This window comes from Camellia sinensis, chromosome 10 (genome assembly GCF_055761805.1).
Source record: "Camellia sinensis isolate YWXY chromosome 10, ASM5576180v1, whole genome shotgun sequence".
Taxonomy (NCBI): domain Eukaryota; kingdom Viridiplantae; phylum Streptophyta; class Magnoliopsida; order Ericales; family Theaceae; genus Camellia; species Camellia sinensis.
Window position 1 is genome coordinate 33368346 of NC_138970.1, and position 13074 is coordinate 33381419.

Genomic DNA, 13074 nt, shown 5'->3' on the forward strand with positions numbered 1-13074 from the left:
TTCTTCCACTTTCAATACTCCCACATAATTTTCTCATTGTGATCAAAATTCTTATTTCTCATTTCAATATAATTTCTCAATATGAATATAAATACTTTTATTCCAATTCATCCAAGGGATAACATAATTCTCACATTTCAAACATTTCCAACAACTTAGTCATATCAAGACTATATTAACACTTTTAAACAACAACTTCCAAAACTTCAACAATTCTCTTATTCCCTGAAAACCATCATTTATGTATAATAAATAAACAATTTTCAAATATCATTTATTTTGGCACACAAAATAAATATAACAACACATTCTAAAGATTTTCGACATCTTTCTTAAAAATCCCAACTTCTAGGTTTTCTCACAAAAAACCACTCATCTTCAAATATTTGAGAAGATCTCACCAAAAACATCTTTCTTTCATCAACATTGTTCAAAAACCCTCAATTTCTATTTTTAAAGGAAAAGAAAGTAAACCCACTTTCAAAATCACTCATCTTCTTGAATCAACAATCGATTTTCAAAACTAATCAAAGGATGATTTCAAAAATCATCTAGATCTTGCAAAAACAGATATATAACTCAAAGAAAATCCCTAACTCAAGCTTAGAAGAGAAGACAAGCAAAACAAGGTTGAAACTCCAAAGATGACGAAACCAACTTCTACTTGGATCAAAACGAAGCTCTTGACAAGCTCTACATTTAATCTCAAAGAAGCAAGGCAAGGAGATGCTTCCAAGAGAGTAGATCTAAAGATCTTTGAGCAAAAAGTGATTTTGGAGAGGATGGAAGAGTCTCACGACTTGGAGTAGGAAAAAGAGAAGAAAAAGTAAAGAAGAGGCTAAATGAGGGACCTATTTATAGTGCTAGGTCAAAGTAAAATGAAGCCCCAAAGTCAGCCCAAAAGATCAAGTCAAAATCCCCAAAAGTAAGGCCCAAACCAGACTGAAATCTGGAAAAAAGTTCACAGGTGTCGACCCCTGCAACACAAGTGTCGACCCTTATAACGAAAAGCTGGAACACTTATGTTTGACAGCAACACAGCTGTCGACCCTTCTCAGATTGGTGTCGACACCAAAATTTAGCAAGCAATTTCAGGACAAAGGTCGACCTTTCCCAGACTAGTGTTGACCCTTGTGGCTAACAACAAAAGGAAGGTGTCGACACCACCAAGACTATAGCGATCCCGGGTTTACCCTTGTTGTACAGTGATCCGGACATGTGTCCGTGGATGTTGGTAGTTGTTTATTATCTTGTTGGCATCCTTTTTACTTCGTATTGAGTTATAGGATGTGTTGGGAAGGTTTGTTTCAGGTTGGTTGTGTTTGGGAGCCTAGTGTTGCTGCCCAGATTTTTTGCCCTTCGCTCGAGCCAAGAGTTTGTCGCTCGAGCGAGAGTTGAGTTTGTGTCTGGTGGGTCGAGCCAGAGTGGATTCGCTCGAGCGAGCGATGGCGTCTGGTTCTGGACCTGAGAGTTGTGTTTCTTGGCTCGAGCGAGCTTTTCTTGGCTCGAGCGGTCTGGTTTGCTCTTCGCTCGAGCGAGAGGTCTGTCGCTCGAGCGTGCGTCTGGTTGCAGACCTGAGGGTTCGAGTTGTTGGCTCGAGCGAGCATTCTTTCGCTCGAGCGCACTTTTGAGTTTTTGGCTCGAGCAAGAGCTTCTTGGCTCGAGCGAGAGTTTCTGTGTCTGGTTGCGCGAGCGACCAAGTCTTCGCTCGAGCGAGAGTGTTTTATATCAGCGGACAGTAGCGTTTTGAAACATCACTTTTTCACTTTATTTTTCTTTCAAACCCTTGATCCGAGACTCTCTCTCTCTACACTTATATTCTCTCTAAGAATTGATCTCCCTAGAGTGTGAATCTAGCCTAGGGCCTTTGTTAAAACGATAGAGGGCATTGAGAGCTTTGTTTTAATCTGAAAAAGTTTGGATTTGGAGCACGTTGGTCTTCGAGTCTTCATCTCCTTTTTGGCTCAAACTTCGAGGTAGGGATATCCTACTCCTCTCTATGGGTTTTGTCTTTAAATTTTGGCATTTTGAGAAGTTGGGGTTGGTTTGGTAATTTGTGAAGGATTGGGGGCTTTTGTGTAATTTTACAAAAGTTGGGGTTTTATTCATAATAAACCTGAATGCATGTTTGGCATAGAGAAATGGAATAAATGTTAAGTCATTGATGAAAATGGGACCCAAGGGTTGAATGTTAATTATGGGAATTGACCTAATTACATTGTTTAATTGATTGGGATAATTAATTGAGAGAAATGAGGAAATGAAATGTTGATTGAATATCCATTGTGCATTTATTTTCTGTTTAGAAATAACTGCTTTGGGCTATCGGTGGAGGATAGTCGTGATTGTTGTAGACAATGCATGATGATTAGGCAAACTGAAACTAATCAATGAAGTGTGTCATGGAACTTGACGGTTGATAGAATACATTAACTATATGTATTGAGTGATTGTATATAGAACCCATGTGTTTGTATACGTTATGTGTAGAGGAGGAGATGGGGGATGTACTCCGCGGTTTAGGGGAAGATAGGAGATGTACCTCTAAACCGGATAGTGTTGGGAGAAGATAGGGGATGAACTCCGTAGATACAGCTCATATGCTTGTCTAAAGAAGTGAAGATAGAGCTTATATGCTTATCTTTGTGATGTGTGAATATAGCTTTTATGCTTATCTGTGGATATTGTGGTTATACATATCTGTTGTAGAATGTGGATATAGCTCATATGCTTATCTGTGGATATTGTTGTTATACATATCTGTTGAGAATGTGGGTAGTGCTTATATGCCTATCTGTTGAAAAAGGGAAAATGAAAAGTAATTTGGACTCATAAGTCGTATGACATAAATATGTGATTTATGTGATTGTATCAGTGTTGGCCATCTATCAATTGCTAATATTTTAGTCATTGTTCATGGTTGGTTTAGTGTATTTCTACTGGGCTGTGGCTCACCCTATATGGGAATATCATTTTCAGGTACAGGAAGCATGCCACCTCCAAGGACATAACTTGGGAGGCTAGAGGCGGGCATACTATTGTCGTTATCCTTTTGATGTATTACATGTAATTTCAAGCCAAGGGCTTTATGTGTAAACGAGTTAGAACTCTTTTGTTGTAACCAAGTGTTAACTTGGAAAGCTGTAAGCCTGTAAGGCATTTTTGCTTTTGTTGTTAACATGTAATACCTTTTGTAATGAAACTCTGATAAATGAAAGAATGTGGAACTTTTGAATATCAATGTCTGTCTTATTTGTTGGGTTTAATGTTATTATTTTGAGGGCGTTACAAAGACCGGTGTCGACCCCAGAACAAGATTTTTAAGTTCCCAAACAACTTTTCAACGTAAACATGCGTGAACGAGCAATCCCAACAAGTTTAAATCGATTTGTACTCCTCTAAAACTAAGATACAATAACACTAAAAATTTCCAAAATAAAATAAAGGATTCAAATACACTTCCCAAAAGCTTTGAAGGACACAAGTACTACATGGGGTTTGAAAATGATGTGGCGTTATGTCTAATTTGATGATTTTGGCACTTGGCTAATATTTGGGAAAAAGGGGGAAGTTTCCCTAATTGTATTAACTATTATTTTGTACAAATAATTGGAATTGGCATTGAAAATGTGAAATTGAGAGGGTATTGTTATGAATGGTGGGATTGGTTATGTATTAACTCAATCATTTAGAAGTTTTGAATAAACTATCTGTTTGAGACTTAATATCTATTTAGAGATAACTGTATTGGGCTATCGATGGAGGATAGCTTTGATTGTTGTAAAAATTGCATGTGGATTAGGTGAATTGAAACTAATCTTTTGATGATTGTCATTGAATATGGTCGTGTTTATATACATTGTATATGTATGTTTGTTTGGAAGTGGAAAGGGGATGTGCTTCATATTTGATTATCTGTCTAAATACATTGCATATGTATGAATATATGATTGGGAGGAGAAAGGAGGTGGACTCCATTATAATTAAGTTGGTCGGAGTGTCCTAGGTGAAAGTCCCGAAATTATATATGGGGTGCCTAGCCCGTGGATGAAATATCTGTAAAATGGCAATTGTAGTGCTTGTATAGCCTATGTTTACATGGGTCCCGCTGGACGGCTGCCCGCGGACGAAATTTTCATGAAACAGAAGTTTGGAGTGTTTATGCATATGTGTTGTATGATTTGAAAATTATTGAGTTGTAGCCTCAATTTGGTTGTTGAGAAATAATGAAATTAACTCATGAATGGAGATAGATAAGTGAATGGAATATGAATTGAAAAAAAATGGATTAAGACTTGAAATTAATATCTCACTAGTATATAAAGTTGTGAAACGTTTTACCACATTGCATTGTTTGTGCACTTGTACTTATACATTTGCTAAGTTTCATATATCATGTTAGATGATTTCTATTGGGCTGTGGCTGTTATGACCCGAACCCGCCCCTATGGGTTAAGGACATAACCGGCCAGTAATCCTGAGATTACCTACGGCCTCAGACCAAAACAGACATAACTCGTCAGAGTAAAGGGGGCCAAATGGAAGCAATAATTAAAAACTTTGTCCATAGAGCCGTGCTTATATGCACATCAAACAAACCATACACGTATATGTTAATAACCCATAACAAAATACAGTACCATAAAATCCTTTACAGACAGGATCATCCCAACTAAGTCAACCCATATCAAAACTATATATAGATATACATAAGGTCCTTGCCAACAAGACAAACTATGAATGCATAACAAAACGGCAAGGATAGGTCTCGTGCGTGAGACACAAGGCTGACTCTCCAAAACTCATGTTGTTCCTGGCAGACTTCACTGGGGCTGGGTTTGGACTTCTCTTGGCTCACCTACAAACACATGAATGAGCGTGAGCAATAGCCCAGTAAATAATATCAAATACAGAAATTACATAACAATAACATGTTCCAAACGGCCTTTGGCCCAATTCACATTCTACTTAACATATATATACTTATACGAAATTTTAGATCAAGTGACTGTAGTTTCAACATACTGGCCTTTGGCCCATTCAGATTTTTGTTCCTGTCAAAACGGCCTTCGGCCCATTCATTTATGTCAAAACGGCCTTCGGCCCATCCATTTATGTCAAAACGGCATTCGGCCCATTCATTTCTATCAAAATGGCCTTTAGCCCATTCATTTATGTCAAAACGGCCTTCGGCCCATCCATTTATGTCAAAACGGCCTTCGGCCCATTCATTTATGTCAAAATGGCCTTTAGCCCATTCATTTCTGTCAAAATGGCCTTTAGCCCATTCATTTATGTCAAAATGGCCTTTGGCCCATTCATGTAGGTCAAAACGACCTTCGGTCCGTTCATTTATATGGAAACGACCTTTGGTCCATTCATTTACATCAAAACGACCTTCGGTCCATTCATTCCTACCGAAACGACCTTTGGTCCATTCATTCATTCCTGTCAAAACTTTTGTCCACAATCCCAATTAACAACTCATAAAGTTTATAAGGGAATAAACAATTGGACATTGACAAGCTTTCAAATATTGATATTACTCACAGTGATCGGCTTGCGGATTTGCCCTGGAGCTTGACCCTACACATTGCATGAACACAAGAGGGTCACTAACAGTTCAATCCGTTCTTTAATTCACATATTCCTCTTGAGGCTTTATTCCTATCTCATTAACTCATTTACGATGTTTAACACATGCCTAAGAGTGTTTACAAGTGAAAGAGAACGGAAAACAAAACATAGAACGCATGAACGAAATTTCAGAAAACAGGGTCCCCGCTCGAGCGTGGACTTCCCCGCTCGAGCGGACCCAAGAGGCCTGCAAAAGTACTGGTTGCATGAAAATTACGCTCGAGCGTGGAATAGAGCGCTCGAGCGGAAGGCCTGTCTACAAAAGTCCACGCTCGAGCGTGATGTGTCCCGCTCGAACGGACATCCAACTCTGCAAAAAGTGCTGGGAGAACGATTTTCCCGCTCGAGCGGCTATTCCCTCGCTCGAGCGAACAACAAAAATCTGGGTTTCCCAGATTTTGTTCTTGAGCTCCAAATCGATTTTTCCAGCTACATTACTTGCATGCAATGGCTCAAATCTCAACATAATCATACTAACATGGCACCAATGCAAGATTATAACATTATGGAGCTCAATTTCTTGATTTATCTACAAGCATGCCCCAAAATATAATAAACTCAACACCAACAAAATAAACTCATGCATTCAAGCTCATAACTTCTCAAATTGTTCATGTATGTGATGAATTAGCCACTCTCTCAACTTAGATAACACATATGGTGATCAAGGCCTGAGTTTCCTTTACCATTTCACATGGATTATACACATTTGTGTTCAAACATGCAATATCAAGGTGATTTCCTACATGTATGCACATATTGAGCTTTAATTCAACAAATACAACTCAATCCCTTCACATTCAAACTAATTCATGCTCTTGGCCATTTATTAAACTTGAATTCACAAGATGATGACTAAAAATGCATGAACTACTCACCAAAGAGTTTAATTTTCACAAACTATGGCAATTCTTGAGCTTACCTCCAAAATTTCTAAGCTTTAAGCCAACCCTCAATCTCCTATTCCCCCTTCTTCCAGCCGACCCTCTCTTCTCCTTAGAATGTATATCAGCCAAAAATGAGAAGTAAGAGGGAGTTTGAGTGTATAAAGCCTTGACAACAAAACCCACTAAGGCAAATATTATAATAATAAAGTAGTTGGGCTCCAACTCATCAATTTAATCGGTTTAATCTAACCCGAATAAATTTTCAATTAAATTTCACCGTAGGCTCTAAAAATTATGCCAATCACAATGGCGTAATCAATTTCGGGTTCTGTGGCTGATAAGGTCCTCAATTTAATTCCCGAAGCGGATTATTCAAACAGATATTCCTACGGTGAACAGATACGAATTCAAAATCACATATTATCACATAATGGCACACAAAATCATGCTAAACACATAACCATAAACAAATTAAGGACCGATTTAGCATAATACAGAACAGGGGTATCACAGTGGCTCACCCTATTTGGGATTAACATTTTCAGGTAATGATGGCATGCCTCCTGCAAGGCAATAGCATGGGAGGGATCTTTTCATGTTTTGTTTTTATTTCTGTATAACCTAGGGCTAAATATGTAATGAGTGAAGCTCACTTTTGTTGTAACCAAGTTGAGACTTGGAAAGGTGTAAGCCATTAGGGCATTTATTTATATTAAACTCCTTTGTATCTTTAGCTTCATGTAATGAAAGGACTACTTACTCTGATGTATGTGATTATTAATGTATGTTTTGGGTTGTATCTATAGTGTTTTTTTTTAGGGCATTACAAAATTGGGCTCCGATGGAGAAGGAGAGAAAGAGAGAGTGTGTATTCAAAATTTGAAAACAAAAGGAGAGGTAATATAATGGTCCATGTTTTGACAAAGGGACAAAAGTCCCATCAAGAATAAAAACCAGAGCTATTTTTTTATATAGATTTCTGATGGGAATTATTACGGTTGCATGTAGAAGTGTAAAAATGGCCCACGGTTTGTGGGCGGCTTAAAGTTTGTCCGCGGTTCGGGATGGGCCCAGCCTACTTAGACCCGTTTGGGCCCAGGCCTGAGCCCAGCCCGAGCTCCTGGGCCATCATTTTGAAGCCCGGTCCATCCCAGCCTATCAGCCCGCTTAAAGTTTACTCAAGGCCTGGCCCAGCCCGGCCCGAGGCCCAATGCCTTTTTTAGTGGAAAATACTAAAATTTTAGTAGAAAAAACAAAAAAAATGGTTAGGCCCGCCCAAGCCCGAGGCTCGACCCATTGGGCCTAAATACCCCTGGGCCTAGCTTAGTTTTTGGGCCCGTGGGCCAACCAGCCTGGCCCAAATTTTGGCGGGAGCCCGCGAGGCCCGACATAAGCCGGGCCGGGCTCAGGCTTATGGGCTAGATTTGCACCCCTAGTTGCGTGTGATATTTTTTGGAATTATAATTTTAAATATAGTAAAATTTTTTAATTTTTTTAAAAAAATCATAATTAAATACATAATTCAAAATTTAATTAAAAAATTATTTTCAAAACTCATCTAAACACATAATTCAAAACTTTTTTCAAGACTTAAAACCAAACTACTCTTAAAACTCTATTTTTAAAAAAATTCAATGTTTTATTTTATTTTATTTTTTAAAATTATTTTTAAAATCGTTATTTGAGTGTGTAGTTTTGAAAGTAGTGTGAAATTTTGAATTTGTGTTTGGTTATGAGTTTTGAATTGAGTTTTCAGTTATGTGTTTGGTTACTATTTAAGTGTAGAGTTGTGTTTTGAGTTTAAAATATTAAAATTAAAATATTTACAAAATAAAATAAAATATTTAAAATAAAAATTATATATATTTAAATAAAAATTATATATTTAAAATAAAATTAAATTAAACATTTTTTAATATTTTAAAAAAATAAATCCAAAAAATTTAACAACTCAAAATTTAAAAACTCAAAACTCAAATATAACTCAAAACTCTTTTCAAAATTCAAAAACATTTTTCAAAACTCATAACTAAACAAATTTTCTCTTTTCAAAACTCAACTCACAATATTAAACTTAAATCACAATTCCACACTCAAATCATAATTTCAAAACTACACGTAACATAATGTTCCTATTTTTTTATTTTTTTTTGTTAGTATCCCTTACTTGTTTGAATTCCTATCATCAAAATTGCTTTCTTTCTTATTTTTCTTTGGACCTTTTTCATAATTCAAAATATATCCTTTAAACTCTCATCTCAATACTTTTCAACCGACAATTTCCCCTCACCTCTTCACCTCATGCAATCCCTTTCCTTTGCCAACAACCATCCAACAGCCCTTCTCCTCCACTAGACTCTTTCAACCTCCTTCCCTCACCGGTGACTTTTCTTTTTCGACGGCTCACCTCCTTAGCTCCATCTTCCTTTGCCTTCTTCCACTAGTGATTCTCTATTTCGTTTCTTTCACCCAAATCTCTCATTCTATGAATCTCAGTCATTTGTCATCGCTGCCACCCATACAACTACTTTGGAGCCCTCTCCTACGTGCTCGTGTCTGATTTTTTTTCATTTGAAATTGTCTCGCTTGGTTCAAAAAATCAGTACCGAACAAGCGGTGGAAGTTTTGATGTAAACCACTAAACAAATGGTGGTAGTTCGATTGTAGACCACCAAACAAATGGTGGTGGTTCAACCCTTAACTACCAAACGAAATCTAGAGAAATCGCAAGCAGTACTACTGTCACGACCCAAATCCTACCTCGTAAGGGTCGGTGATGTGAGCAGCCAGTAATCCAAGATTACCAAAGGCCTTCCTGTACAAATCAACACAATAAGGGCTAGCGGAAGCTTAATAAAAAAAAATACATATAATGAGTAGTCCAATGAGCTGTGATTCTATATGAAATGGCATGTGCACATAACGTTAATTTACACTCACCCTGTATTACATACATCACATCTTATACAAAAACATTTATATACATATACACATATATCAAAATGTCAACGTCATGATCAAAAACTTGAAAACAGTCTTCTAGACCTAGCCCGAACTCGGAGGCACCAAAAAAAAACTCCATGGACTTAACCGGTGGCTCAGCTAAAGAGTTCCTTCTAGGTTTTCTCTTCATGGCGCTCACTTATACATATACATACACACAGTGCTTGATCAGATGATACACCTCAACAATTCAACCTATAGACACATAACCAAGCACAATATCTCAAAATTACATGTCACATACTTTCATATTCATGCTAAAACAATAATCATGCTTATGCATGTATTGTCATACACTTCATACTCAATAAGAGAACTCGAATAGCACATTCGTAAATGTAACTTTCATTCTCTTGTTCACATGGAGATCATAAACTCATATCTTAACTCATATACTTGTAGCACAAATGCAAATGATCCTAACTCTTTTCTAGACTTCCTATTGCTCAATTAGACATGTGTGTGGATAAATTAACTCATGCTCTAATACCATTCGTTCACTAACCCCTTTACTTTAATGTTATTCACTGGGCTTTAGCTCATTGTGATGTATGTAATACAAGGTGGATAAATTAACGTTATGGGCACGTGTTAATTTCATATAGAATCGCAGCTCATTGGACTACTTGTTTTGTGTATTTTTTTTATTATTATTAAGCTTTCACTAGCCCTGATTATTTTGATTTGTATAGGAAGACCTTTGGTAATCTCGGATTACTAGTCGGTCACCTCACCGACCCTTACAGGGCGGAGTTCAGGTCATGACAATCATGCAATGAGGGTAGATTTGCCACCATCACTGATCTTCTATGATCGCGATTATGATCTGACGAGAGATAGATAGATAGAGATAAAAGAAAGAGAAATAGAGTCTACGAGTGGTGCGGGTAGTGGCGTTGTTGGTGGTTGGTGAGTAAGGGTGCAAGTGTTAATGACTAGAGGTGATGTTGGTGAGATGGTTGGTGGGATTAGACTTAGGGTTTGAAAAATTAGAGTTAGCAAGTTAGGGATGAGAATACAGATGGAATTTTATGTTTGGACAAAATTGAAATTAAAAAAAAAAAAAAAGATATGAGGATCCTAAGAAAAAGCTAGGGATAAGTAGCACTACTCATTTATGATACTAAGTATAATTTGCTCAAATTTAAAAGATTTGTTCTACTAATTTTATGTGTTTCAATCATACAATGGTAAGTTGCACACTCATGTATAGACGGAGATAAAGATTCATTCTATCAACATTGTGTGCTTCAACTGTGTAATGATAAGTTGTGGGCTCACACATAAGTAGGGATTTGAAGCCACACTCCCATTTAATGTCAAGTCACAAATTCATACATAGATGGAGATTTAAACTCACACTTTTAACATTAGATATAATTCGCCCAAACTTAAAAGATGTGCCCTATCAATCTTGCATGCTATCGTCTGAATAACTGATTTGGAAGAGAGTTGAACGCAAAAATTTGAGTGTAATATCCAGTATCTTTTTACTCAACCAAACTCCTTGGATTTTTAAATGCTTGACGCCTAAAAAACAATTAGATAATACTATTGCTCATCTGATTAGAATATGTTTCGAGAATGTGAATATATATAGTTGAAATTAAATTAATGTATTGTAAAATTCATGAATATAATAGATCTAGAACAAATTCTGATGATATGCATTTTTTTATTTGTGTTTGAGATTTGAGGTTTGTCTTTTATGGATCCCATTGATATGCGTAGGTTTTTTGTTTTTTTTAAAATCATTATCTTTTTAAAGAATAGAAAACAAATTTTATATGATTGCTTTTTGGCAAATTATTTACTTAAAAAAGTTTGAGCACATTTTATTGATTTTTAAAAATATTATAATCAATTTTTTTAAGAGAAAATTAGTCTAAGGTCCCTATCTCATTTTTAGTAATGGATAAAGTCCACTATATGATTTTATGATATCTAAGGTCCCTCAATCCTGACCCCATATATTACAGAGAAATTTGACAAAATGTCGAACGAATTGAGCATGAAAGCTTCGGCTTTATCATCGTCATCTCCACCCTCACCACCACCACTACCATCACGATCACGATCTTCATCTTCGTCTTCGATAGATTCATACATAGGAAGCTTCATCGGTTTAACCTCCAAGTACAAGATTCAGTAAGCCTCTCTATCATCTCCAAAGAGACCAGACCATCGTTAGATTCTTCCAATGCTTCTCTTTCCTCTCTCATTTCTCTCTCTAAATTTCAACCAAGGAAAATCACAACTCTAGTGAAGAAGATAGAGATAGAGACAGAGATAAAGATAGATACGAAGTGGTTTTGAGTCTGTGTCAACGGCGTCGACGACAATCTTGGAAAGAGTCCAACTCGCGAAGCTATGCTACACGACTTTCAGTCATCGGGCCTTTTGCTTTAGTCATATAGAGCTTCACAAGCACGTCATCAAGGACTGCGATAAGGCACTACTGCTCTACCGCAAGCAGCTTCAAGCTTACTATAGTGATCCCGGTAGTTCCTTTACTGTTCAGTGGTATTCCGGACTCGGTTCCGTGGAGTTGGTAGTTGTATCTATCTTGTTGTCGTCCTTTAATTCCATTTTCTTAAGTTTTAGGATGTGTTGGGCATGTTTCGAACAGGTGGGTTGAACCTTGGTCTAAAATCTTGTTGCCAGGTTTTTGGTCGTTCTGCTCGAGCGAGCCTTGTTGTGCTCGAGCAGATATTGCACACTCCCAGTATTTCGTGTCCCTGCAAAACTTCTGCAGGTGTGATTTTTACGCTCGAGCGGGTTTCTTTACGCTCGAGCGGTTGCGCTCAAGCGGGTACTCTGGCGCTCGAGCGGGTAGTACTTTTTGGTGTAAATTCTAGGAGGGGGAAATCTACGCTCGAGCAGACTGGTTTTCGCGCTCGAGCGGATGTACTTTATTCTTGTGTCTTGGCGCTCGAGCGGGCCTTCTTGCGCTCGAGCGTACCTAGTTTTTTGTTCTTGCCTCTCGAGCGTTGTGTTCTCCGCTCGAGCGGGAATGTCGTATATCAGTTGGCAGCTGGGCATTTTAAAATCACTTTTTACATTCTCTTTCTCTCTCTTACTTTCTAAAAAGATATTTTGAGAGCTCCTCTCTCTAGAAACTCCCTTCTCTCTAGGGTTTGATCTAGTTAGAGTGTCTCCCTATCCTCCGGCCTGTGTAAAAAGTGTGTTGATCGTCAAGGGCTTCGTTTTGATCCGAGAATCGTGGTGTTTGGAGCATTTTCACTTTCTTCTCCTTCTCCGTTAGAGCTCTAACTTCGAGGTAGGGATACCATACTCCTCTTTATGAGCTTTGTCTTTGAATTTTAGCATTTTGATATGTTGGGGGTTGTTGGGTAATTTTGAGAAAGTTTGGGTCTTTGTGTAATTTTACAAAAGATGGGGTTTTATTTATAATTAAACCTATATGCATGATTGGCATAGAGAAATGATATAGATGATGAACTATGGATGAAAGTGGAACCTTAGGGTTGTTATGTTAATTATGGGAAAATGCCCTAATTAGTTGGATAAATTAATTTGTATAATT

General features: G+C 37.4%; 1 pseudogene; it reads right to left on the reverse strand.

The window, feature by feature from the left end:
- LOC145800285 (pyruvate decarboxylase 1-like) overlaps positions 1 to 11648 on the reverse strand; it is a 47910-nt pseudogene extending 36262 nt beyond the window's left edge.
- Positions 11649 to 13074: the final 1426 nt, after the last annotated feature.